This window comes from Schistocerca serialis, chromosome 7 (genome assembly GCF_023864345.2).
Source record: "Schistocerca serialis cubense isolate TAMUIC-IGC-003099 chromosome 7, iqSchSeri2.2, whole genome shotgun sequence".
Lineage (NCBI taxonomy): Eukaryota > Metazoa > Arthropoda > Insecta > Orthoptera > Acrididae > Schistocerca > Schistocerca serialis.
This window is the reverse complement of record NC_064644.1, coordinates 525607642-525634514: the sequence shown is the minus strand read 5'-3', so window position 1 is coordinate 525634514 and position 26873 is coordinate 525607642. Positions and strand designations below refer to the sequence as shown.

At 48.5% G+C, this 26873-nt stretch overlaps 1 long non-coding RNA gene across 2 annotated transcripts in view; it reads left to right on the top strand.

Moving 5' to 3' along the window:
• The window catches only part of LOC126412768 (uncharacterized), a 464306-nt gene that overhangs the window by 428678 nt on the left and 8755 nt on the right, over positions 1-26873 (top strand). For both annotated transcript variants that reach the window (XR_007575338.1, XR_007575337.1), the window contains exon 2: positions 3546-3698. This is a non-coding gene — a long non-coding RNA (uncharacterized LOC126412768). The remainder of the gene's footprint in view (positions 1-3545; positions 3699-26873) is intronic.

Here is a 26873-nt window from a genome sequence, read left to right as displayed (position 1 = left end):
GGGAGATAATCTACAAACAGAATCCCCTTCGCATCCCAGAAACTGATGCCATGACCTTTCCTGCCGAAGGAATTGTCTTTGCTTTCTTTGGTGGCGGAGAATCATCATGTTTCCAATACTTTGACTGTTGTTTTGTCTCTGAGGTACAGTAGTGCACCCAAATTTCATTGGCGCAAAACATCTTGTTTGTACTCCTAAAATGGACAAAACATTGTTCCGATATGTTCATTCTCATGCGATTTTGTTCCTCGTCAAGAGTCGGGCGCCCATCTTGCATATAACTTTTTCATTTCTAATTCTTCAGTTAAAATGTGATATACCCTTTCAGGTGACATCTGGCAAACGTGAGCAATTTCACGCACTTCCTCCATGACCATTTTGTGCACTTTCGCAATGATTTCTGGTGTAGTGACATATCTTGGTCGACCACTGTGTGCATCATCATCAAAGCTCCCCCGACCAAATTTCATTTGTCCATTTGCCAACAGTTGAATATGAAGGAGCAGAGTCACCTAGAGTATTCTGGAAACTGGCATGACTGTCATTTTCTTTCATACCTTTCTTTACAAAGTACTTAATCACTGCTCGAATCTCGATTTTTTTCCGTCTTCGGAAATCACTACTCGGGAACAATAACAGAGCCAAGTCACCGCCACACACACATACACACACACACGCACGCACACACACACACACACACACACACACACACACACAGAAACAAACTAAATATCATTCATCTTTCATCATTTTAAAAATAAAAGTGTCCCAGGAAAAATCTTTCATTCCACAGTTTAGTTGGTACTAAAGTTGGTGATATTGTGGGGGAGGAGGCAACAGATGGTAGGGGGGGGGGGGGGGGAGGGCGGGGAAGCTAGCTACTGTCTGATTGCACTCAGGGGTAATGGTGTAAGAAAGGTCGGGAACCACTGTTCTAGGATGCCTGGCTACGTCGACGTTTTTGATTGGTCAGCGCGGCGTACATCAACTCTACTCTTTTGTGGTTTCGATGGGAGGAGCCAACCTTGCTTTGGGGGCCCATTCTTCAGACGACACCACAAATAGTATGGATATAGACGATGCTGTGATTGTCTCACCGCGTATGTCAACTTTCAGTCGAAATATAAATTTTTCCACTCAGTAATTAAATCCATTACTGTGATTCACCCCGTTCGTAGTCGCTAATTATAACAATATGTTTATTTTTGTGCTGTAACATATAGCTATAATCAGCGGTGGAAACGCTGACCGTGTGCGGCTGTTTCTTGTTGGATCGTCTGATGAGTCGGAAGTTGCATTGCAGAGGAGAGTAAATGCCTATTCAAAATATAATTATTTTTGGATAGCTCAACATGAATTTCCTAAGGGACCGTAGTTTATCATGCATTTACCAGTAGAATATGGCGCGGAGAAAATATTTCGCCGCATACAACTTCCGTCCGATTTCGACGAAAGAATTCGTGACTGTGAACTCTCTATTTGGCAGAAACATAAAGAAAATTAAATAACTTCATGAAGGAGTGAGACATAGATTCTATATTAAATAAATAGTCCATACACCAGTTCCATTTAACTCTGAATTTATGGCAATTAATAGACGAACTTACACTGCAATGAAGGATTTAACATGGATGCCGTTTTGACTGGCACTTCTCGTAATGAAAACAATTCCTTTGACGTTTTCACATACACTTCGCACAATAAATCTACTGCTAGGCACTTTTAGTATTACACATTTACTTTACACTAAAACAATATTATTTTTAACGATAATAATACGGCGGCAAGACATGCACGTCCGACACAAGTTACAGGAGACAAGAGAAGAATGAGTAACTGTTCATCGAGAATATCTCGTACATCAAAAAAAAAAATGTGTAAAAGTGTTCTTCTTCTGTCTATTTTTCGCGCCGCGGTTTTCAAAGTCAATAACTCACTGCATCTCTGACGGCGCTTCGACAACAAACAAGTTACGTCACAGGTCGTTCACCTTTTATATTGTCGCAACATTATTTGCTAATTGTAGCTGTTTCCGAGCGACTGCTCGATTAGTGAAAGATTTAAAATGATAAGGCAATCACATAATGTTACAACAGACACCCATGCCCGAGGGAGAACTCGAATCCCCGATGGGGTAAGCCGCACGAACCGTGGCAAAGCGCCCTATACCGTGCGGCTACCCCGCGCAGCAGTGCTTAAATCAGCAGAAATAAAACGAAGTACTCACGTCTGGGCAGCCAGGAAGGTGACAGAGTTATAAAGAATGGAAAGAACCCAAGAAAGGCAGATATTGTCAAATATGTGGCAAGTAATGGAAACTTGGAATCTGGATGGAAGAATTTCAAAAGGACGTCTGGATTCATCTATTACAAAAATGTAAATTTCAAAGTCAAGAGACAATTGCAAGGCCAGAATTGTTGTCTTGGGGCAGAGGCAAGGGCAACAAACAAGAACCATTGCAACTGGCTTTATGTAGCAGAGATGGAGATGTTGAGGTCGGATTCCAAATGAGAAAATATGAGGATGTGTAAAAGTTGTTGAAGTGCCCGTGAAAGTGCAGGAGAGGTGACTCCAGTGGTGTGGGCGTATTGTGAGAAGAGACCAAATTCATCTTGCAGGGAGTGATATGGAAATAATTGAAGTTTCCAGGGATAGAGGAAGCCGTAAAAAAAGAGGTGGGTGGACTGCATTCGAGAGGACTGTAGAGACAAACAACTGACGGAGGACGATGTGCGAAACCGGAAAAAGTGAAGAAATTTACCAAACACGTACGCCCCGTGTAAGGCAGGGAAAGACGCTGTAGAAAAAGATGAGATGCATGTTAGAGACTGTCGTAATTCGAGAAATGGCCGAGCGGTTGTAGGCGCTTCAGTCTGGAACCGCGCGATCGCTACGGTCGCAGGTTCGAATCCTGCCTCGGGCATGGATGTGTGTGATGTCCTTCGGTTAGTTAGGTTTAAGTAGTTCTACGTTCTAGGGGACTGATGACCTCAGAAGTCCCGTAGTGCTCAGAGCCATTTAAACCATTTGAACAGTGGTTGAGATGTTTATATGTGCATTTCAAACAAGTAAAGAGGAATTCTTTGTTTTCGACAGTAATATCACTTCTTGCTTCGGAAAAGTATGGTATTCGTGGTCGTACGATGTGATCGTGACCGTATTGAATAATTTGGGGCATTGTGGGCAGGGCCTCCAACCATCTCGGGAGTTTGAAACTCTAATACATCAGGTGGAGACGATTTGGCATTATATCCCTCTTGAGACCAGATCGAATAACTGCTCGCAGAAGAAGCAGAGGCGGACCAACACATTACTGACTTGCTGGATTTGTGAAGCTCTTGCTTTTGAATAAATCATCCAACTTCTCTGAAATTACAATCATTTGTTTGTCTGAACGTATATATCACATCTACCGATTTCCGTCCCCTTCGGATAATTCCTTCATGGTGAATCTTTTTTTTTTTTTTTTGTCTTAGAGTGTATTTTCTTAGTGAGATCAGGATGTGGCAGAATATGTGTACCACTTTGGTGTTGTTCTTTCACAGTACTGGCGGCGCTCGCAGGCTGTGCCACTTCAGAGGAATGCCCTACCTTCTGCCCACAAATTTACCAGCCAGTGGCAGCCCTGTGTGGCTCCGAAATCAGGGAGTTTGGAAATCGCTGTGAATTGGAAGCACACAACTGCCTGCACAACAACGGTATTTATGTATTATTGAGCCTTGTGTGGCTCGTGTTCACGCCATCATGTATTTTACACTCTGTTTTTAACGTACTTCCATCTCACTACGTTAATTTAAATTACTACTGTCACTGAGTTGCTGATTTGCCTGACCCTGAGCGGTGTTGGCAGCGCGTATCGATATATCCCCTCTCATAGTATCTTTGCTCGACAGCTATTATTTCCCGGTCGTTGTCTATCGTAAGCAGGTCGGATAGCGACTTCGGGTCTGTGAGTCAGTTGGAACGTGTCTGCAGTCCGGACCTGCCAGTCGGGGAGTTGCAATGCAGCACTAGTGCAACCGGGTTGGAGCAGCAGTGAGGTCTGCGTCGACATGGGTCGCCCGACCATTGCCCCCACGCATCACGTGAACCGGGCCACGGTCTTGGTGGATCGTCGGTCGGTCGTCCTACCGAACGACGCGTTTTGGCTCGCTGATCGCTCATGAGTCGGCTGTGTGTTTCTGTGCGCGCATCTACTCCGATTTGTCTTGGTGCGTGCTTAGTTACTGTGGAGTGTCGTTCAAGTCTTCGTGTAAGTGTTTGTCAAACTGTGTGTGTAGTTGCTGTAGTTTCAACTGACAGCTTGTTTTAAGTGTTGGCGTACTGGCAGTGAATCAGAAAGTGCGAGGAGGAGAGGTCATGGCGGCAGGCAGTTCGGGTCGTGAGTTGGGCCCTGGCAGTCAGTTGCAACTCGTCTGGAGCGCAGCCCGGGCCAGCCAGTCGCCGGCTTGCAGCAGCAGTGAGTCCTGCGTGGACCGACCGTTGCCGCCACGCATCACGTAAGCCGGGCCTGACCTTTGGTGGGAGCGCGGGATTAGCCGAGCGGTCTAAAAGCGCTGCAGTCATGGACTGTGCGGCTGGTCCCGGCGGAGGTTAGAGTCCTCCCTCGGGCATGGGTGTGTGTGTTTGTCCTTAGCATAATTTAGGTTAAGTAGTGTGTAAGCTTAGGGACTGATGACATTAGCAGTTAGGTCCCGTAAGATTTCACACACATCTGAACATTGGTGGATTGTTGGTCGGTCGGTGGGTCCGAGGATATCTCCGTGCGACGTAGTCGACTGGGCCGCTGGCGGTCTCCGCGCAGTGTCAGAGTCTGTCTGGAGCTGTCCGACCGGTACGAGCATCGTCGTTCGCCGACCCAGGACGTGAAGGTTGAGTGGTTTTGAGCATTACGTTGTTGGTTCCGGCGTTGCTGTTGTGGAGGTTTTCCTGTGAGCAACGAGTGAAGTGTTAGAGACAACCGCCATCAGGTGGAACTGATCAAATTAATTTATCCATAGTCAAGTGCACCAGCGGAATTTTCTGCCTTGTGGCCGTTAGTGTTCTGGTTACCTGCCCTGGCCGCTAACGTAGTTTTTGGGCAGTGTCTTTTCCTCACCTGTTGTTGCTGCCCAACATGGTGTGTAGTTTTGGCAGCTCAGTTCACATACGCGTTTGTTTGGGGATTGTGATACTTGTAATTTTCTTTTGGAGCCTTGAATTCTCGTGTACTCCGTCGTGGCAAGAAAGTGGTTGGTCGGTCGGTCCGTCACTGTCCCTTGGTTGGGTTCCCATGAATTAAGCGTAGTTGGACTCACCACTTGTCTCGCCTAAGTCGCCGGCACGGTAGCTAGCTCAGCGTGTTCGGTCAGAGGGTTAGCAGCCCTCTGTAATAAAAAAAAAACTGAACTAATTGATCAACAACAAACTTAAACGGATGTCTTACGACGTCCGAAAAAAAGTGAAAGAGGGCAGACCGATTCACTGGAGACTCCTGAGTGCCGTTCTCTTAATTATCCTTTTGGCAGTGTTAATATTGGTGTTATTTACCTGTATTTTATATTTTTAATTTGGCAAAGATAGTTGTGGGCCTTCAGCCCTGAAAACATGTTCTCAGAGTGTCCTTTAAGTCCAAACATTATCGCCTTCTGCTCTTGAAAGGCTATTGTAATTTCCTCTGAAAGATTTTACAATAACTTGAGCCTTCCGCCGGCGTTGGTGTTGCAAAAAGGAAATTTTTAAATTTAATGTATTGTTTTACCGAATGTTGCAGTATATATATTTCCTTACTTTGCAGAATTGAACTTTGCGGCCTTCAGCCATCCTATAGTGCTTGTCTCTTTCTGTGCACCTTGGAGGCCATCAGCCCTGTTAGAATTCTAAAACATTGTGGCCTTCTGCCTTCAGTAATCATCATAATATATTTGGAATTTTGAAGATTTAATCTGGCGGCTTTCAGCCGCTCCGCATGCTGATCTCATATATGTATACGATTTATCTTATTCGTAAATTTAACTGTCATGTATTTTCAAAATTGAACTTACTCTAAAGCATCTGTTTGGATGTCTTCAGCCGCGAAGCAAATTTCTTTCAAACGTGTATTTGTGAACTAAATGATAATAAGTTACAATTGTGAAGTGAACCCGGCCTAACTCCCTCGGCGCTTTCCACAATCCTAATTACTTGTTAGCCCTGCGTGATTTAGCGGACGTTTCAATTATGAGCTACTGATTTCAAGTTAAAACTCTGTTCCGTGCAGGACTTTCTTTCGAAACCCATTCTTACACTTCTTTGCCTACAGTTTCTTTAACTCTGTTCACGAGGGATTTTCAATGTTTTGTGTGCCGTTGTAGAAGTGACACCTCTTTGTTATCAGCTTTGTTTGTGTCCCCATTTATGTAGTGGATGGATTAATGCTGTTTTCCCTACTTCTGGAAAATTTTATATTTTCCAAATGTTCTCAAAAATCAGAAGTAAAAGCATTTATGGTTTCTTATTATATCATTATAAATGTTAGTCACTGTTATTCACCTACTTGTCCAGCATACTCTTCTGCTCTGAAGAACAGGGAACTGAACCTCAGGCGGATCGGCTCAGGCTTGACGAATGTTAGCCTTGGCCATCCGTAAGTGCAAGTGTGGCTTTTAGACCGTTTGCCACATACGTTTAAACGCCCAGTACAGTGTTTTCACTTCTGGATGTGAAAGAGTGTTGTAAGTGCAATGATGGTGAGAAGGAATGGAAGGGAAGCGTCAATAGAAGAAATGGTGGGATGGGAAGACGTACTTGTTTTGGGACGAAATGGTGGTAAAAAAGGAAAGATAAGACGCTATTATGCAGATGCAACTGAAGAATGATACAGCAGGAATAAAAAAAGAACTCGACGGGAAACCCTTATACAGTTAACTGCACTCGAGAGATAGGTTGTTTTAGTGAATCATCTTCTCGCCCCCCCCCCCCCCCCGCCCCCCATACCAGAGTAGCTTCAGAACAGAAACCAAAAACCTTTGACTAATAGTTACTATTAAAATCAGTCTTGATGACATTTATTTATTCTGGTAACTGGTTTCGACCACGCCTGTGGTCATCTTCAGACCTATCAGTCAAATACAAAGTCTGATCAGATACAATGAAGAAAATTATATAAAATTACAAAATTCCCTTTACTTTCTGACTATGGTATATACACGATTTATATTTCTATATTTGTTTTATAAACATTTTTATATACTTATGTGCAAGTGATCTTATTCTATGATAACATAGTCTGTCTCATAAGTTTTAGCCACTCTTCAGTTTTTCTTTTCCTTTACATTTTACAAAGTAGCAAAAGATAATATAAACTGTTATTATATATATAATGTTGTGCATATATTTTGTCACCTGCTTTAGTGTTTGTCACAGGTACCTGTTAATTCCGTACCTTACACTGTCATTGTTTTATTCTAGTCTTCTAGTACTATTTTTTATACTTTAAGTATATTCTCGTTTATAAGACTGGCATGTAAAATAAAACATAGCATTGCCGTTTAATATTGTCACATGTAAAATTTGAAATATATAAGGAGCGTTATAGGCAGTATTTCAAGAATATGCACATGTACTGTGCCCTCTCGATTATTTTTTCTCAGTTTTCATCAGCAGGAACTAATTATCTATAGAATAATCTCTACAAATGGATATCTTGTTGCACCTTGGAACTGTAAATGTACAGCATTTACTACAACACGTCAGTCAACGATTTTGGCACCTTCCTTAATGGAAAGCGCCCTGGTGGAGCGTCTATGGTTTTCATAACGGCATGGTGCCGTTAATGTTACGTCGTCTGACGTGACAGCGTTTACCTGTCGATATTACAACAACCTCGTTGGAGAGTAGCCTGCCGCCACTTCTTTGGAATGGCGTCTATACTTGCCATGGTAACCAGTAGCTTCTAAGTGGTTCTCCGACAGGCCCAAAGAGGGCAACCCATGTACTGAAGAAACAATTTTTATTTATGTCATATGGTTAATATTTTTACATATGTTGTCTAACAACAGCTGTTCAACCAGCTACGTTCCATGTATTTTTCACATACTTGTCATTGTTATTTTAATTACGAAATTTTACTTTATTTGACTTTAAATCCATTGGTTAGCGATGACATCATTCTGTCAAAAGTGGACGGAGCCTCCAGTAAGTAAGACGTGCACTGCTCTATCTAGCAGTGATTACCACCAGAACGAGGTTCCTGCGCATACAGAATTTTGGTAATTCATCGTTTTATAACTTTGTATTTTTATATAATTTTCTTCCATGTATGTAGTCCTCTGATCAGACTTTGTATTTGACTTGTAGGTCTGAAGATCACCACGGGTGTGGTCGAAACCGGTTACCAGAATAAATAAATTTGTGATCAAGACTAATTTTTAATACTATTAGTAATAACATTGATCGCTGTCTGCTCCCACGATGTATTCAAAAATGAAAAACCTTTGAGCAGTTATTTTTAAATTGTTTCAGCATCAGCTAGCTCAAATGGTTTAATTAACGACTAAGACTGATTACCAAGTCATCGTCCTCCGACCTGAATAAATTACATAATAAGTACCGAGTTGCTATGTAAGGTGCTCAAATCATGTGGTGATGGCTTGGCAATGAATCGAAACAGATAACGAATCATCTGAGCGACCCGAGTCTGTAATATGTGTAATGCATTTCACTATAAAATATTCACTTTATTTCTCTAAAACAGTGTGCCTAGACAGTATGAACACAACACTAACCTCTGTCGTCCTATGAAGCTACAAATATTCTGGCACAGTGTGGCTGCTCTGAAGCACACATGAAACTCAACGTGAGTAGGCTTGCAATTAATGAAGATGAACATGGTCTTGCGGCATCTTTTTTTACTACTGCTACTATTGTTGCAGACCTAGTCAGCACTAGGATGTCAGTCCGCCGTTTGGGAAAATCTTGTGTGCTGAATTGCAGGTTAACCAGCAGCGTTATCGTAGGGAAATGTGTGAATTCCTAAGGCACCAAACTGTTTAGGTCATCGGTCCCTAGACTTACACTCTACTTAAACTAACTTATGCTTAGTACAACAGGCCGGCCGGGGTGGCCGAGCGGTTCTAGGTGCTGCAGTCTGAAGCCGCGCGACCGCTACGGTCGCAGGTTCGAATCCTGCCTCGGGCATGGATGTGTGTGATGTCCTTAGGTTAGTTAGGTTTAAGTAGTTCTAAGTTCTAGGGGACTGATGACCTCAGAATTAAGTCCCATAGTGCTCAGAGCCATTTGAACCATTTTTGAACAAGACACACGCCCATACCCGAGGGAGGACTCGATCCTCTGGCGGGAGGGGCCGCGCAGTCAGTGACATGCCGCCTCAAACTGCGCGGACACTTCGCGCGGATTCTCGTACGGTTAAGAGTTCTCCGACGTGACCTACCGGTGGGTGCCCTCGCATTATGTTTTACAGGGAAGTGCCAAGCACTGCCCACTAACTTAATAGCAATGCTTGTTCTCTTCTGTGCTACTCCGCTCTCTTAATGTCTGTAGTTTTCTTCTTTTCCTTAAAGAAGCAAGAAGAATCCGTTTGTATTTGTCTTGGCCATTTTCCCAGTATTAAATTAAGATTACATCCTTCGCTTGCAAATAAGGTTTTAGAGGTATTTTCTATGGTTGTACGGTAAACCTAGAAGTTAAACAATATCTTTCCGTGTTGTTTCCATCTTCCACTGTTTCAATGAAAGCCGACTGTTATCAGTCTGAGAATAAGGGTGATGTATATCGAAGCTGATTGCTACTGACAACTTGAAAATAAGACGAAGACGAGGAAAATAATAAATTCTGTTGTCAGGCACACTCTTAGAAGTTAAAACATTATGTCCGCCTACTTAGAAGCGTGATTCTGTGTGCCATGGATTTGACAAGTACTTAATAGGTTTCCATGAGTTTGTGGCACCACATATCTACGTACTGGTCACACATTTCCCGTAGCTGACGGGCGAATGGTTTCTGGAGGTGGAGCTGGCGTCCGATAGTGTCCTAGTTGGGTTTCATCGGATTCGTCGTTGTTTTGCTCTTCAGTCCAGAGACTGGTTTGATGCAGCCCTCCATGCTAGTCTATCCTGTGCAAGCTTCATCATCTCCCAATACCTACTGCAACCTACATCCTTCTGAATCTGTTTAGTGTATTCAACTGTTGGTCTCCCTCTACGATTTTTACCCTCCACGCTGCCCTCCAATACTAAATTGGTGATCCCTTGATGCTTCAGAATATGCCCTACCAACCAATCCCTTCTTCCAGTCAAGTTGTGCCATAAATTTCTCTTCTCCCCAATTATTTTCAATACCTGCTCATTAGTTATGTGATCTACTCATCTAATCTTCAGCATTCTTCTGTAGCACCACATTTCGAAAGCTTCTATTCTCTTCTTGTCTAAACTATTTATCGTCCACTTTTCACTTCCATACATGTCTACACCCCACACAAATACTTTCAGAAACGACTTCCTGACACTTTAATCCATACTCGATGTTAACAGATTTCTCTTCTTCAAAAACGCTTTCCTTGCCATTGCCAGTCTCTATTTCGACCATCATCAGTTATTTTGCTCCCCAAATAGCAAAACTCCTTTACTACCTTAAGTGTCTCATTTCTTAATCTAATTCCCTAATTATCGCCCGACTGAATTTTACTACAGTACATTATCCTCGTTTTGCTTTTGATGTTCATCCAATATCCTCCTTTCAAGACACTGTCTATTCCGTTCATCTGCTCTTCCAAGTCCTTTGTTGTCTCTGACAGAATTACAATGTCATCAGCGAACCTCAAAGTGTTTACTTCTTCTCCATGGATTTTAATACCTACCTTTAATACCTTAATACCAATTCAGACAAGCCAAATTTGATGTGCAAGACATCAACGTGAGTTCACTATCATGCTCCTCAAACCACTGCAGCACCATTCTGGCCTTGCGACGCGTTCAGTTATACTGCTGGAAGATGGCATCGCTGTTGAGGAAGAGTCAAGCTAAGGGGTTACAGCTGGTCCCTAATATGTTCATGTAGTCCGTAGCTGTCACGGTGCCTTCGATTACTACCGCAGGTATCATGGAAGCCCAGGGAATGTCCCCTATAAAATAATACTGCTCCCACAGACCTGCGTGCCCCCCTGCGGGTCCGAGGTAAGAATAGGCCCGAGGTATTCCTGCCTGTCGTAAGAGGCGACTAAAAGGAGTTTCAACCGTTTCAGCCTTTTATGTGATGGTCCCCCTTGGGGTTGACCTCCATTTTTCAAAATTCTACAGAAGTACGAGCCTTTTGGGGAAGGACACCTTACATGGTGTACCACTGGTCCTAAGTGCACTAAGACCTTGGCACTCAGCATTGCACCGGCGTTGTAACCATACCCACTATTCCTCAAATTGGGCCTAAACGCGTGATGGGTTGTCCAAGTTACGCCCATAATGCATCTCCATCTGCACCAGCGATCATGATGGACTTTCCATGGCACCAGAAATTCAGCACGGTAGCCAGCCCGTTGTGGTGGGGTCGTCATGTACCCTCTAGGTTGTAGCCCCCTGACAACACAGGGATCGTACTGCCGATACCTGAGCTGCACCCTCCCCACGTCGGCCAAGGAGTAGATGCCAGTCTCCTTGGGGCATCAGGACTCCCGGCAATGGTCATCCTGCCAGGTGGTCCTTGCTGCGGCTGGGTGGCGCCCGTGGGGAGAGCCCCTGGTCGGAGTGGGTGGTATCGGGGCGGACGTTTCGCAAATGAAACGTCAACACGTATCAGGTCGCTCTGCGGCCGAGTCTTTCAAAAGAAAAGGTACCGTTTCTAGTTCTGGTTCTCCTGCTCTTTCCCCCTTGGCCACTCCATGGGAGGAGGGACAGGCCCGCCGGCTTGGGGCGAAGAACTTCCCCCACTATCTGGTCTGTTCTCGAACCGATGGGGGGACGTTCGCCACCTCCAAACCCATGTTCTTTGTTCAGCACATTGAGGATGTCTTCGGGGAAATCGAGGCTCTCAGCAAGATGCGATCCGGGTCCGTTCTTATCAAGACCACCTCCGCCACACAGTCGGCGGCGCTCCAGGCGTGCGACCGCCTAGGGGACATCCCAGTATCCATTGTCCCACATCTGGCACTAAATAGGACGCAGGGGGTTATTTTTCATCGTGACCTCCTGCTACAATCTGATGAGGAGCTCAGGGCCAACCTGGAGCGCCGCGGCGTGCATTTCGTCCGGCGAGTCCAGTGCGGCCCCAAAGACCGTCGCATCGACACTGGGGCCTTTATCCTCGCCTTCGAGGGGGACGTTCTCCCGGAGAAGGTCAAGGTGATGTGCTACCGGTGCGACGTGCGACCTTATGTCTCGCCTCCTATGCGCTGTTTTAGGTGTTTGCGCTTTGGGCACATGTCGTCACGGTGTGAGGCTGAGCCCCTTTGTGGCGATTGTGGACATCCTCTTCGTGAGGAACATACATGCACCCCACCACCTCGGTGCATTAATTGTCCTGGCGTCCACTCGCCTAGATCCTCAGACTGCCCCGCCTATCAGAAGGAGAAGAAGATACAAGAAATTAAAACTTTGGATCGGCTCTCTTATTCTGAGGCTAGGAAGAAATATGACCGCCTTCATCCCGTGCCATTGACCACTTCGTTTGCCTCAGTTGTGTCCACTCCTTCCGCGGTATCCTCACCCCTATCCTGTCCCCCCTCCGCCTCCTCCGCCCATCAGGGGGCTCTGCCTCCGCCTCCCAAATCCCTCCCTTCCAAATCCTCCTCCCCCGTGGCCCCCACCCCCTCTGCCCCAGGGGCCACCCTTCCTCCTCCTCCTCCCCCCACGCCACCTGAGAAGCGATCGCCACCTGAGAAGCGATCCTCTTCTCAGGTGTCCATCGGGGAAACTTTCCAGACCCCAGCTTCCCAGGTCCGGCGTTCCGAAACGGACCCCGCGCGTGAGGACCTTCTTCGGGTCCAGCCCACCATCCCTGTGCCTCCTCGGCCTTCCAAGAAGGCCTCCAAGAAGTCTCTATCCCCCTCTCCACCCCGGCGCCGCCACAGGGGGTCCACAACTCTTTTGTGGACACGTGCGTAGCGAGCACGGGACCCCGAGCTAATGTTGCCCTCCTTCCTTTCCGGGCTGCATACCTTCCCTTCCCTTTCCGCATCCCTCCCCGTCCCCCATCTTCCGCCCCCCCCTCACCTCTGGCTCTTTCCTTCCCTTTCTCCCCCTCTGGGGGTATGGTTTGTGCCTACGTCCGGAGACGGAAGCTCGAAACTGTTCTAACTTCCTTGCTTTCTTCACTTACAAGTCCTCGTCCTTCCTCTGTCCTTCTCTTTTCCTTCCCTCTTCTCCTTGCCCTTTTCTCCGCTGCGGCGTTTGAGACCCCCTCTTCTTTCCTTTCCCTTTCTCTTTTTTCCTCCCTGTGCGTGTCTGAAGGCCGACCCACGCACTTCCATGCGTAGCCGGTGACGGGGTAACGCGTAATTCCCCGCCCCGGGTAGACAGGTAGGACATGTACGTACCCCCTGGTAACGGCCAGGCCCAGGGAGGGGTGATTACCCGAGCTGATACCTTCCGAAAGTGCCGATTGGTCCCTCCGTCCGTTTGTCGGGAGGTGTGACCTGAGGTGTGAACAATCACCTAAGGCGGGTGTGCCCTCGGTGAGGGCCCCCACAAGGGAGGAGCGCGCCATCGGAGACGCCGGTAATCATGGGGGATTCTTCCGCAATGGTTTCCTCACCTTCCAGTATGTCTGCTCACAAACGTAAGTTCACTGAGTCTCAGCCACAGACGGTTCTTCCATCGTTGCCACAGTTCCTTGTTGTTTCTCGGTCTGACGAAGGTCATGACTTTTCCACGGTCAACCCTTTCATTATTCAGAAAGGTGTCGACGCAATTGCGGGTCCTGTAAAGTCTTGTTCCAGATTACGGAATGGCACCCTGTTGTTAGAAACACACAGTGCCCTCCAGGCTCAAAAATTGCTGCGTACTTCTCTGCTCCACACCTTCCCTGTCCGGGTGGAACCGCATCGTACCTTAAATTCCTCGCGCGGAGTCGTTTATACACGCTCCCTCGATGGATTGTCTGACGAAGAAATTCAGCACTACCTGTCTGACCAGGGCGTCACGGCTGTTCATCGGTTTATGAAAAGGGTTGACTCGAACATCATTCCAACCCGCACTGTCTTCTTGACATTTGACAAAGTTCAACTACCATCAAAAATCAAAGCAGGCTATGAGATAATTTCCGTTCGCCCTTATGTCCCAAACCCTACGCGTTGCTATCGATGTCAGCGGTTCAATCACACCAGCCAGTCCTGTTCCAATCCGGCCAAATGTGTTACGTGTGGCAAGGATGCTCATGAGGGTGCTTGTCCACCTCCATCCCCTCGCTGCATCAACTGTATGGGTGACCACGCTGCTTCCTCTCGAGATTGCCCCGTTTTTAAGGACGAAAAGCTCATCCAGGAAATAAGAGTGAAGGAAAAGGTGTCGACCTTTGCTGCTCGAAAATTATTCGCCAGTCGACAGCCCACCGTGGCTCAGAAAGGAAAATACAGCTCTGTCCTTGCTTCTCCTCGGCCAACAAAGGAGGCGGCCACGCAGACTTGCGACCTCATCTTTAGTACCACGGTCGTCAGATCGGCCAGCGCAAAGATCGCCCGTTCAACCTCACCACTTTCGCCTGCCCACTCAATGGCTCACCCTTCGTCAGGTTCTGCTAAATCTCGAGCCCAAAAGTCAGACGCCAAGTCTTCGAAAAAAGAGCATTCTCGTGAAGAGTTTTTACGTACCGCAACTTCACAACCATCGGTTCCTCCTTCATCTAAACATCATACTTCCAAGAAGGCTACGAAGAAACACAGTTCCTCTCCTTCTCCGCCAAGGCATGTCCCATCTACAGCACCACCCGGCGGAAATCGCCCTCGGCCGTCTTCTGTGTCGCCGAGGCGCATTGCTGGTGGCCGGTCAACCGGCCGATCACTGGTGGCAGGAGCTGCTCCTGACCAACCTATGGATCAGGATCTTCTGCCTTCGACTGAATGCCATTCCATGCTGTCGGTCGCAAGCTCTGAGCAGTCGTTGAGTTGACAGCACCCTTGGTCACGTTCCTCCATTTCCTGTTCACCCTATGTCCATTATCCACTGGAATATCCGGGGCATTCGAACCAATCGCGATGAATTGTCGATCCTCTTACGATCCTACTCGCCGGTCATCTTCTGTCTTCAGGAAACAAAGCTGCGTCCCCATGACCGCTTTGTTCTCCCTCATTTTCAGTCCGTTCGATATGACCTCCCCTCTGTTGAAGGCACTCCAGCCCATGGAGGACTCATGATTCTGCTCCATGATACTCTCCATTATCACCCACTCCCCTTAAACAGTTCCTTCCAAGCTGTCGCCATCTGTCTTTCCCTTTCTGGATACACGTTCTCTCTTTGTACGGTATACATTCCATCGTCCACACCAATGGCACGAGCTGATCTCCTTCATCTTCTTGATCAGCTTCCACCCCCCTATTTGCTGGTTGGGGACTTCAATGCCCACCACCCGCTTTGGGGATCTCCGCATCCTTGTCCACGTGGCTCACAATTGCTAGACGTCTTCCACCACGCGGATCTAGTCTGCCTCAACACTGGGGTCCCCACATTTTTGTCTGCCTCCACGACAAATTTATCTCATTTGGACCTTGCGGTCGGTACTGTTCCGCTAGCTCGGCGCTTCGAATGGTTCGCCCTTGATGATACACACTCGAGTGACCACTTTCCATGTGTTCTTAGACTGCAGCCTCAACTGCCATATTTGCGCTCGCGACGCTGGAAGTATGCCCAAGCCGATTGGACACTTTTTTCGTCTCTAGCGACATTCGATGACCGTCGCTTTCCCAGCGTCGACGATGAGGTCACACATTTTACCGACGTTATTCTCACAGCTGCGGAACGTTCAATACCACGCACCTCCGAATTGCCCCGGCGCCCTCCAGTCCCTTGGTGGAACGAGGCATGCCGTGACGCAATACGTGAGCGGCGACGTGCTCTTCGCATTTTCCGTCACCATCCAACTTTGGCCAACTGTATCCGATATAAGCAGCTCCGTGCGCGATGCCGTCGCGTCATCCGCGATAGCAAGAAGGCAAGCTGGAAATTCTTTATTAGCTCATTTAACACCTTCACTCCCTCGTCGGAAGTTTGGAGTCGGCTTCGACGGTTCTCAGGCGCTCCTAGTTTCTCCCCGGTCTCTGGGCTCACTGTCGCGCATGATACCTTAGTGGACCCCGTCGCAATTTCTAACTCATTGGGTCAGCACTTTGCTGAGATTTCGAGTTCTTCAAATTACCCGCCAGCGTTTCTCCCGAAGAAATGTGCAGCGGAAGTGCGACATCTTGCTTTCACCTCTCAAAATCACGAAAGCTATAATACTGTTTTCTCCATGCGGGAACTCCAACATGCCCTCTCTTCTTCTCGCTCCTCCGCCCCAGGACCGGATGGTATCCATGTCCAAATGTTGCTGCATTTATCAACCCATAGTCTGCGTTACCTCCTTCGCCTTTATAATCGAATTTGGACCGACAGTACCTTTCCCAGGCGATGGCGGGAAGCTATTGTCGTTCCCGTTCCGAAACCTGGAAAGGACAAACATCTCCCCTCTAGTTATCGCCCCATTTCTCTCACGAGTAGTGTCTGTAAGGTTTTGGAGCGTATGGTGAATTACCGTTTAGCGTGGTGGCTGGAATCCCGCAGTCTTTTAACACCAGCCAATGCGGATTCCGAAAGCATCGTTCCGCAGTTGACCATCTTGTTGCTCTCTCCACTTATATCATGAACAATTTTCTCTGGAAACGCCAAACGGTAGCAATATTTTTTGATCTGGAGAGAGCATACGATACCTGTTGGAGGACAGGCATCCTCCGCACACTGTTCTCTTGGGGCTTTCGGGGCCGGCTGCCCCTTTTTCTTCGCGAATTTATGGCAGAGCGCACATTTAGGGTGCGGGTGAACTCTACTCTCTCCCGTACTTTCTCCCAAGAAAACGGGGTACCCCAGGGCTCTGTGCTGAGTGTTGTACTGTTTGCCATCGCCATTAATCCAATTATGGATTGTCTCCTTCCTGATGTCTCGGGCTCCCTCTTTGTGGACGATTTTGCGATCTACTACAGCTCTCAACGGACCAGCCTTCTTGAAAGACGTCTTCAAGGATGTCTCGATCGCCTCCACTTGTGGAGCATCGAAACCGGCTTCCGTTTCTCACCCAGTAATACCGTTTGTGTTAATTTTTGGCGACGTAAGGAGTTTCTTCGGCCCTCCTTACATCTAGGTCCTGTCAAAATTCCGTTTTCCGACGTCGCTAAATTCTTGGGTCTTATGGTTGACAGAAAACTGTGCTGGTCCTCCCACGTTTCCTATCTTTCGGCTCGCTGTCTGCGTTCCCTTAACACCCTCCGTGTCCTGAATGCTACCTCCTGGGGCGCGGACCGAGTGGTCCTTCTCCGCCTCTATCGCGCCTTAGTGCGCTTGAAATTGGATTATGGAAGCATAGTCTAATCCTCTGCTCGGTCATCTATTCTTCGGCGTCTCGACTCTATCCACCACCGTGGATTACGTTCAGTGTCTGGCGCTTTTTACACCAGCCCTGTGGAAAGCCTTTATGCTGAGACTGCTGAACCTCCGCTGTCCAATCGGCGAGCAGTCCTTCTGAGTCGTTATGCTAGCCATCTGTCTTCCGTGCCTGCTAATCCAGCCCATGACTTTTTTTCGACGCCTCCTTTGATGTAGGGTCTGCAGGCCGCTCCTCCTCCCTACTACCCCCGGGAGTCCGCTTCCGTCAACTGCTCCATTCTCTTTCCTTCCGCTTTCCTAAAACCTTCTTGACAACTTGGGGTACAGCACCGCCTTGGCTCCGTCCCCGGATCGACTTGCTCCGAGACCTATGTCGATTTCCCAAGGATGGTACCCCTACACTTGTTTACCGTCGGGCATTTGCTGCTCTATGTGCACAAATGACGGACGCCACATTTATTTACACCGACGGCTCGAAAACATCGTTAGGTGTAGGGAGTGCCTATATTGTTGGCGACACCCCAAATCACTTTCGGCTTCCCGACCAGTGTTCGGTTTATACTGCGGAGCTTTACGCTGTTCTCCAGGCTGTCCACTACATCCGCCGCCATCAGTGGATACAGTACGTTATCTGCTCAGATTCTCTCAGCTCTCTCCTCAGTCTCCAAGCTCTTTACCCTGTGCACCCTCTGGTCCACCGGATTCAGGACTGTCTGCGGTTGCTCCACCTGGGGGGCGTCTCGGTGGCGTTCCTCTGGCTCCCGGGACACGCTGGTATCTGTGGGAATGAGGCGGCCGATATAGCGGCCAAGGCTGCAGTCTCTCTTCCTCGGCCAGCTATTCAGTCGCTTCCCATTACCGATCTACGGAGCGGTTTATGTCGCCAAGTTGCTCATTTATGGCATGCGCATTGGTCAACACTTCCCCATAATAAATTGCGGGAAGTGAAAGCCCTTCCTTGCGCTTGGACCTCTTCCTCCCGAACGCGTCGTCGGGAGGAGGTAATATTAGCCAGACTCCGGATAGGGCACTGTCTTTTTAGCCATCGACATCTTTTAAGCGGTGATCCTCCCCCACTCTGTCCCCACTGCTCTCAGCTGTGGACAGTCAGACACCTTTTAATTGAATGCCCCTATTTTAATCCGTTACGCTCCCGTCTACAGCTATCGCCTGATCTATCGTCGATTTTAGCAGACGACACGCGCTCAGCCGACCGCGTTCTCCAGTTTATTAGTGACAGTGAAATGACGTCAGTCATTTGAAGTTTTTTTTTTTTTGGGGACAACCAACCCCTTTCTATAGTGGATTTTTAAGCATACCTTCTGCCTTTAGTTTCTCAAATTTTATGACTTTGTTCCCATTGCTGCTGGTTTTAAATTTCGTTTTTTTCCTGTTTCCTACGTCACGGGCTGGGCGCTAATGACCATAGAAGTTTTGCGCCCTAAAACCACAAACAAACAAACAAAATCCACCCCGGCGCGTTTCGTCTGACGCTTCATCCGTGAGTCGCTGCTCCCGGCCGTCCTCAGTTTCGCCGGGACGCTCTGCTGCCAGGCGCTCCGCCGGCCCTTCGTCGGCAAATGATGCGGCCCCTCCTACACAATCAGGGACAGCGGCCGCAGCTGGCGACGAGTCGATGGAACCGGATCCGCCTCCCGTCGGTTGTAGCGTTGTTCCCTAGCAACCTGGCCCTCCGCGGCCGTCGAGGTGACCAGCTCTTCCCCCGTCTCGTTCCCCCAACTTTTTGACTAGCGATGGCGTTGTTTCATTGGAACATAAGAGGTATTCGATCGAATCGGGAGGAATTACAACTGCTCCTCCGCCTGCACTGTCCGCTCGTCCTTGGTCTCCAGGAAACCAAGTTGCGCCCGACTGACCGTATTGCCTTTACCCACTATACCTCGGAGCGGTATGACCTCACCCCTGTGGACGGTATCCCAGCTCATGGTGGGGTCATGTTGCTCGTTCGGGACGATGTCTATTACCATCCCATCCCATTGACCACCCCACTCCAAGCAATAGCTGTCCGCATTACTCTTTCTGCTTTTACTTTTTCAGTTTGTACCATCTACACTCCACCGTCATCTGCTGTTAGTCGGGCTGACATGATGCACCTGATGGTTCAGCTTCCCCCGCCGTTCTTATTGTTTGGCGACTTCAATGCCCATCATCCCCTTTGGGGCTCTCCTGCATCCTGTCAAAGAGGCTCACTCTTGGCGGATGTCTTCAACCATCTCAATCTTGTCTGCCTCAATACCGGCGCCCCGACTTTCCTCTCGGACTCTACTCATACCTACTCCCACTTGGACCTCTCGATCTGTTCTACCACTCTTGCCCGTCGGTTCGTGTGGTATGTCCTTTCTGACACCTATTCGAGCGACCACTTCCCCTGTGTCGTTCGTCTCCTGCACCACACCCCATCCCCATGTCCTTCGAGCTGGAACATACTGAAAGCTGACTGGGGACTTTACTCCTCCCTGGCGACCTTTCCGGACCACGATTTTCCCAGTTGTGACAGTCAGGTCGAATACCTCACGGCTGTTATTATCAATGCTGCCGAACGTTCCATTCCTCGTACTACTTCTTCTTCACCTCGCGTTTCCGTCCCCTGGTGGAACGAGGCTTGTAGGGACGCTATCCTTGCTCGACGACGTGCTTTACGCACCTTTCGCCGCCATCCTACATTGGCGAATTGTATTGAATACAAACGACTCCGAGCGCAATGCCGTAGCATCATCAAAGACAGCAAAAAAGCTTGTTGGGCCTCTTCCACCAGCTCCTTTAACAGTTTTACTCCCTCTTCCGTCGTCTGGGGTAGCCTGCGCCGGCTGTCGGGCATTAAGGCCCACTCCTCGGTACCTGGCCTGACCTCAGGTAATGAGGTCCTTGTTGATCCTGTGGCTGTCTCCAACGCCTTTGGCCGCTTTTTCGCGGAGGTTTCAAGCTCTGCCCATTACCACCCTGCCTTCCTTCCCAGGAAAGAGGCAGAAGAGGCTCGGCGACCTTCCTTCCACTCGCTGAATCTAGAAACTTATAATGCCCCCTTTACTATGCGGGAACTCGAACGTGCGCTTGCACTGTCCCGATCCTCTGCTCCGGGGCCAGATGCCATTCACGTTCAGATGCTGGCACACCTTTCTCCGGCGGGCAAAAGCTTCCTTCTTCGTACCTACAATCGCGTCTGGACCGACGGTCAAGTCCCCAGGTGTTGGCGTGACGCCGTTGTTCCTATACCCAAATCCGGGAAGGATAGACACCTTCCTTCTAGTTACCGCCCCATTTCTCTTACAAGCTGTGTCTGTAAGGTGATGGAGCGCATGGTTAATGCTCGGTTAGTCTGGATTCTTGAATCTCGACGACTACTTACTAATGTCCAATGCGGCTTTCGTCGCCGCCGCTCCGCTGTTGACCACCTTGTGACCTTGTCGACATTCATCATGAACAACTTTTTGCGAAGGCGCCAAACGGTAGCCGTGTTCTTCGACTTGGAGAAGGCTTATGATACCTGTTGGAGAGGAGGTATCCTCCGCACTATGCACAGGTGGGGCCTACGCGGTCGCCTGCCCCTTTTTATTGATTCCTGTTTAACGGATCGAAAGTTTAGGGTACGTGTGGTTTCTGTATTGTCCGACGTCTTCCTCCAGGAGAACGGAGTGCCTCAGGGCTCCATCTTGAGCGTAGCCCTTTTTGCCATCGCGATCAATCCAATTATGGATTGCATTCCACCTAATGTCTCAGGCTCTCTCTTTGTCGATGACTTCGCGATCTACTGCAGTGCCCAGAGAACATGCCTCCTGGAGCGCTGCCTTCAGCGTTGTCTAGACAGCCTCTACTCATGGAGCGTGGCAAATGGCTTCCGGTTCTCTGAAGAGAAGACGGTTTGTATCAACTTTTGGCGATATAAAGCGTTCCTTCCGCCATCCTTACATCTCGGTCCTGTTGTTCTCCCATTCGTGGACACAACTAAGTTTCTAGGGCTCATGTTGGACAGGAAACTGTGTTGGTCTCCACATGTCTCTTATTTGGTGGCCTGTTGTACACGTTCCCTTAATGTCCTCCGAGTTCTTAGCGGTTCATCTTGGGGAGCGGATCGCACTGTCCTGCTTCGCTTGTATCAGTCCATAGTCCGGTCGAAGCTGGATTATGGGAGCTTCGTCTACTCATCTGCTCGGCCATCCCTCTTACGCCGGCTCAACTCCATCCACCATCGGGGGATACGTCTTGCGACCGGAGCCTTCTACACTAGTCCTGTCGAGAGTCTTTATGCTGAAGCTGCCGAATTACCATTGACCTACCGGCGCGACATACTGCTGTGTCGGTATGCCTGCCGGCTGTTGTCTATGCCCGACCACCCCTCTTAAGAGTCCTTCTTCGCCGATTCTCTCGACCGTCAGTACGGTTTGTATGTGTCTGCCCTGCTGCCCCCCGGAGTCTGCTTCCGTCGCCTGCTTCGACAATTGGATTTTGCCCTCCCTACCACCTTCAGAGAGGGTGAGAGCCCGACACCACCTTGGCTCCCGGCTCCGGGTCATATTTATCTCGACCTCAGCTCACTCCCGAAGGAGGGTACTCCGGCTGCAGTGTATTGCTCACAGTTTGTCGAACTTCGTGCTCGCCTTGCCGGTCACACCTTTATTTACACCAATGGCTCCAAAACTGACGATGGTGTCGGCTGTGCCTTTGTCGTCGGGGCCGCCACCTTTAAATACCGACTCCTCGACCAATGTTCGAGCTTTACGGCCGAGCTTTTTGCTCTCCATCAGGCCGTTCAGTATGCCCGCCGCCACCGCCATTCATCGTACGTACTCTGCTCTGACTCACTCAGTGCTCTTCAGAGCCTTGGAGCTCCCTATCCGGTCCATCCCTTGATTCAACGGATACAGCAGTCCCTCCATTCTTTCGCTGATAATGGTGGTTCTGTCAGCTTTTTGTGGGTTCCCGGACATGTAGGAGTGCCTGGGAATGAGGCTGCGGATGCTGCAGCCAAGGCTGCAGTCCTCCTGCCTCGGCCAGCCTCCCACTGTGTCCCGTCATCTGACGTTCGTGGGGATGTATGTAAGAGGCTTGTGTCGTTGTGGTGGGATGCTTGGTCATCCCTCCGAGGAAACAAGCTCCGGGCAGTAAAACCGCTCCCAACTGCTTGCACAACATCCTCCCGACCATCTCGGCGCGAGGAGGTCCTTCTGACCAGGTTGCGGATTGGGCATTGCCGGTTTAGCCACCATTACCTGCTCTCCGGTGACCCGGCCCCGCAGTGCCCTTGTGGTCAGGAATTAACAGTGCGCCATGTTTTATTGTCGTGTCCCCGTTTTAGTCAATTTCGTGTTGTCCTGTCCCTGCCATCTACTTTACCGGATGTTTTAGCTGATGACGCTAGAGCAGCTGCTCGTATTCTGCGTTTTATAACTTTAACTGGCTTGTCCAAAGACATTTAACCTTTTTACTTATTTTATCTGCATCTTTGTCAGGTCCTTCTGGTGTCCCCCCATCCCCTTGAGTTTTAACAGATTCCATGTGCTGTAACAACAGTGACTGGGCGCTAATGACCTCAGCAGTTGAGCGCCCTTAAACCCAACCAAAAAAAAAAGACCTGCGTGCTTGGTGCGCTGTACGTTTCGAGCAGACGTGCCTGGATGACAGCCTATCTGGACTCGACGATCGACCTGGTTTAACAATAAACGGGATTCGTCCGACCAGGCGACACGATTCCATTGATCCGCGGTCCAATTTCGATGATCCCCTGCCCACTGTAATAACTGACGATTTCGTTGGATCAGCATGGGAACACATAGGGGCCTCTGCTGCGGAACGTCATGTTCAATACTGCACGCTGATGGGTGTGCTCCAAAACACTCGTGCCTGCGCCAGCACTGTACTGTGTCGTCAGATCTGCCACATATCGTCGCCTATCCTGCTTTAGAGAGCGCACACGCCTCCGATTTACACTACTGGCCATTAAAATTGCTACACCAAGAAGAAATGCAAACGATAAACGGGTATTCATTGGACAAATATACTGTACTAGCATTGACATGTGATTATATTTTCACGCAATTTGGGTGCATAGATCCTGAGAAATCAGTACCCAGAACAACCACCTCTGGCCGTAATAACGGCCTTGATACGCCTGGGTATTGATTCAAACAGAGCTTGAATGGCGTGTACATGTACAGCTGCCCATGCGGCTTCAACACGATACCACAGTTCATCAAGAGTAGTGACTGGCGTATTGTGACGAACCAGTTGCTCGGCCACAATTGACCAGACGTTTCCAATTGGTGAGAGATCTGCAGAATGTGATGGCCAGGGCAGCAGTCGAACATTTTCTTTATCCAGAAAGGCCCGTACAGGACCTGTAACATGCAGTCGTGCTTTATCCTGCTGAAATGTAGGGTTTCGCAGGGATCGAATGAAGGGTAGAGCCACGGGTATGGCGATGACGAATATACGCTTCCAATTTGCGTTCACCGCGATGTCACGAAACACGAATGCGACCATCATGATGCTGTAAACAGAACCTGGATTCATACGAAAAAATGACGTTTTGCCATTCGTGCACCCAGGTTCGTCGTTGAGTACACCATCGCAGGCGCACCTTTCTATGATGCGGCGTCAAGGGTAACCACAGCCATGGTCTCCGAGCTGATAGTCCACGCTGCTGAAAACGTCGTCGAACTGTTCGTGCAGAAGGTTGTTGTCTTGCAAACGTGCCCATCTGTTGACTCAGGGTTCGAGACTTGGCTGCACGATCCGTTAAAACCATGCGGATAAGATGCCTGTCATCTCGACTGCTAGTGATACGAGGCCGTTGGGATTCAGAACGGCGTTCCGTATTACCCTCCTGAACCCACCGATTCCATATTCTGCTAACAGTCATTGGATCTCAACCAACGTGAGCAGCAATGTCGCGATACGATAAACTGCAATCGCGATAGGCTACAATCCGACCTTTATCAAAGTCGGAAACGTGATGGTACGCATCTCTCCTCCTTACACGAGACATCACAACGTTTCACCAGGCAACGCCGTTCAACTGCTGTTTGTGCATGAGAAATCGGCTGGAAACTTTCCTCATGTCAGCACGTTGTTGGTGTCGCCACCGGCGCCAACTTTGTGTGAATGCTCTGAAAAACTAGTCCTTTGCATATTACAGCATCTTCTTCCTGTCGGTTAAATTTCGCGTCTGCTGCACGTCATCTTCTTGGTGTAGCAATTTTAATCGCCAGTAGTGTATGTTCTGTGATGAGCTATGGACGTCCAGCTTCTTGTCGCGTACTCGTGCTTTCAGCACTCTTCAACCACCTTCCATAGCTGCTCACAACAGTAGCACGCGAACAGACGACCAGCTTCACCGTTATCGAGACGCTCGCTCCCAGACACCGGCCCACAGCAATCTGGCTTATGTCAAAGTCGCTTAAGTCGGCAGATTTCCGCATTTGCGCCACTTGTCATCGTTAGAATGATTCCCATCCGTCTCTGCTCCGCTAATGTACTTCTGTTACCGCGTTATGTGCCCTCAGCGCTACCATGTAGCGCACAACCTCGCGGTTGGCAGTGGTCGTAATGTTTTGGCTCGTAAGTGTATGTGGCTGGTCTACATTTAATCACAGATTTCGCAATAAGGTTTTATACATCAGTTTTCGAAACATGCCTAGCAGCAAACCACTAGTCACCTACTTTGTAAGAAAGAATCATTTCAGTACGTGTTCCAGGTCGCTTTCGTCATCTAGCCAAAAGACACAGCACCGACATTTATTATACAGTATGTCCTACGTAACTACACTTCTAAGTTGAAAAGTACTGCAGACATCCGGCATGTATGCTGACTAGCGACACAAAGTGAATGGGTCCACTATTGAAACTCAGCTTTCACGGGCGATGTTCATGCTCGTGGGCCAGAGTGGAATATTAGTTTGAGATGGGAGCCGCTGATGTGCGTTAAAAAGTGAAGGTCATTGGGAGTGGCTGGCCGACAGAGATACCGCGCCGAAAAATATGGGAACAGTGAGAATTGTACTTAGAAATTAACGGCGTTGGAGCAGTCTCTTGCTTTGGAGATGACATAATCGTCTGAGCTTAGTATTTTGCTGCTTCTTGAACTTCCTTTTTTAAAAAAAATCGGCTTACGATTATGCTCTACTTACGTAATGCTTGACAGTGTGCCATTCTCTTGGGGACTGGCGTCTCACTGTCGTGCCAGAGGGTCGTGCAACTGACGGGGAGAACACACAGCTATTGACATCACCTGATTTCATATAAACTTCACTCATTGGAGGAGGGGTCAGAATAAGCGAACGCGCGTCTCGGCATATCCGTAAATATACGACAGTTTCCGAGAAAACGTCGCTCAAAGTTTTCGAGGTACTTTAGGTACTTCTAGCCCATGATAAGTTTAACCGCTGCGGTGGCAGAATGGCTTTGCAGTTTTATGCCCCGTGTTCGAAACATGATTTCTTTTGTTTGTTTTTTTTGTCTGTCAGTCTCTGTAGAAGATTACTAAACGAATGTTTTCTAATGTACGCTACTGGCCACTAAAATAGCTACACCACGAAGATGACGTGCTACGTGCTACAGACGCGAAATTTAACCGACAGGAAGAAGATGCTGTGATATGCAAATGATTAGCTTTTCAGAGCATTCACACAAGGTTGGCGCCGGTGGCGACACCTGCAACGTGCTGACATGGGGAAAGTTTCCAACCGATTTCTCATACACAAACAGCAGTTGACCGGCGTTGCCTGGTGAAACGTTGTGATGCCTCGTGTAAGGAGGAGAAATGCGTACCATCACGTTTCCGACTTTGATAAAGGTCGGATTGTAGCCTATCGCGATTACGGTTTATCGTCTCGCGACGTTGCTCCTCGCGTTGGTCGAGATCCAATGACTGTTAGCAGAATATGGAATCGGTTTGTTCAGGAGGGTAATACGGAACGCCGTGCTGGATCCAAACGGCCTCGTATCACTAGGTGACAGGAATCTTATCCGCATGGCTGTAACGGATCGTGCAGTCACGTCTCGATCCCCGAGTCAACAGATGGGGACGTTTGCAAGACAAACTTCTACACGAACAGTTCAACGACGTTTTCAGCAGCGTGGGCTATCAGCTCGGAGACCATGGCTGTGGTTACCCTTGACGCTGCATCACAGAAAGGAGCGCCTGTGATGGTGTACTCAACGGCGAACCTGGTTGCACGAATGGCAAAACGTCATTTTTTCGTATGAATCCAGGTTCTGTTTACAGCATCATGATGGTCGCATCGGTGTTTGGCGATATCGCGGTGAACGCACATTGGAAGCGTGTATTCGTCATCGCCATACTGACGTATCACCCGGCGTGAT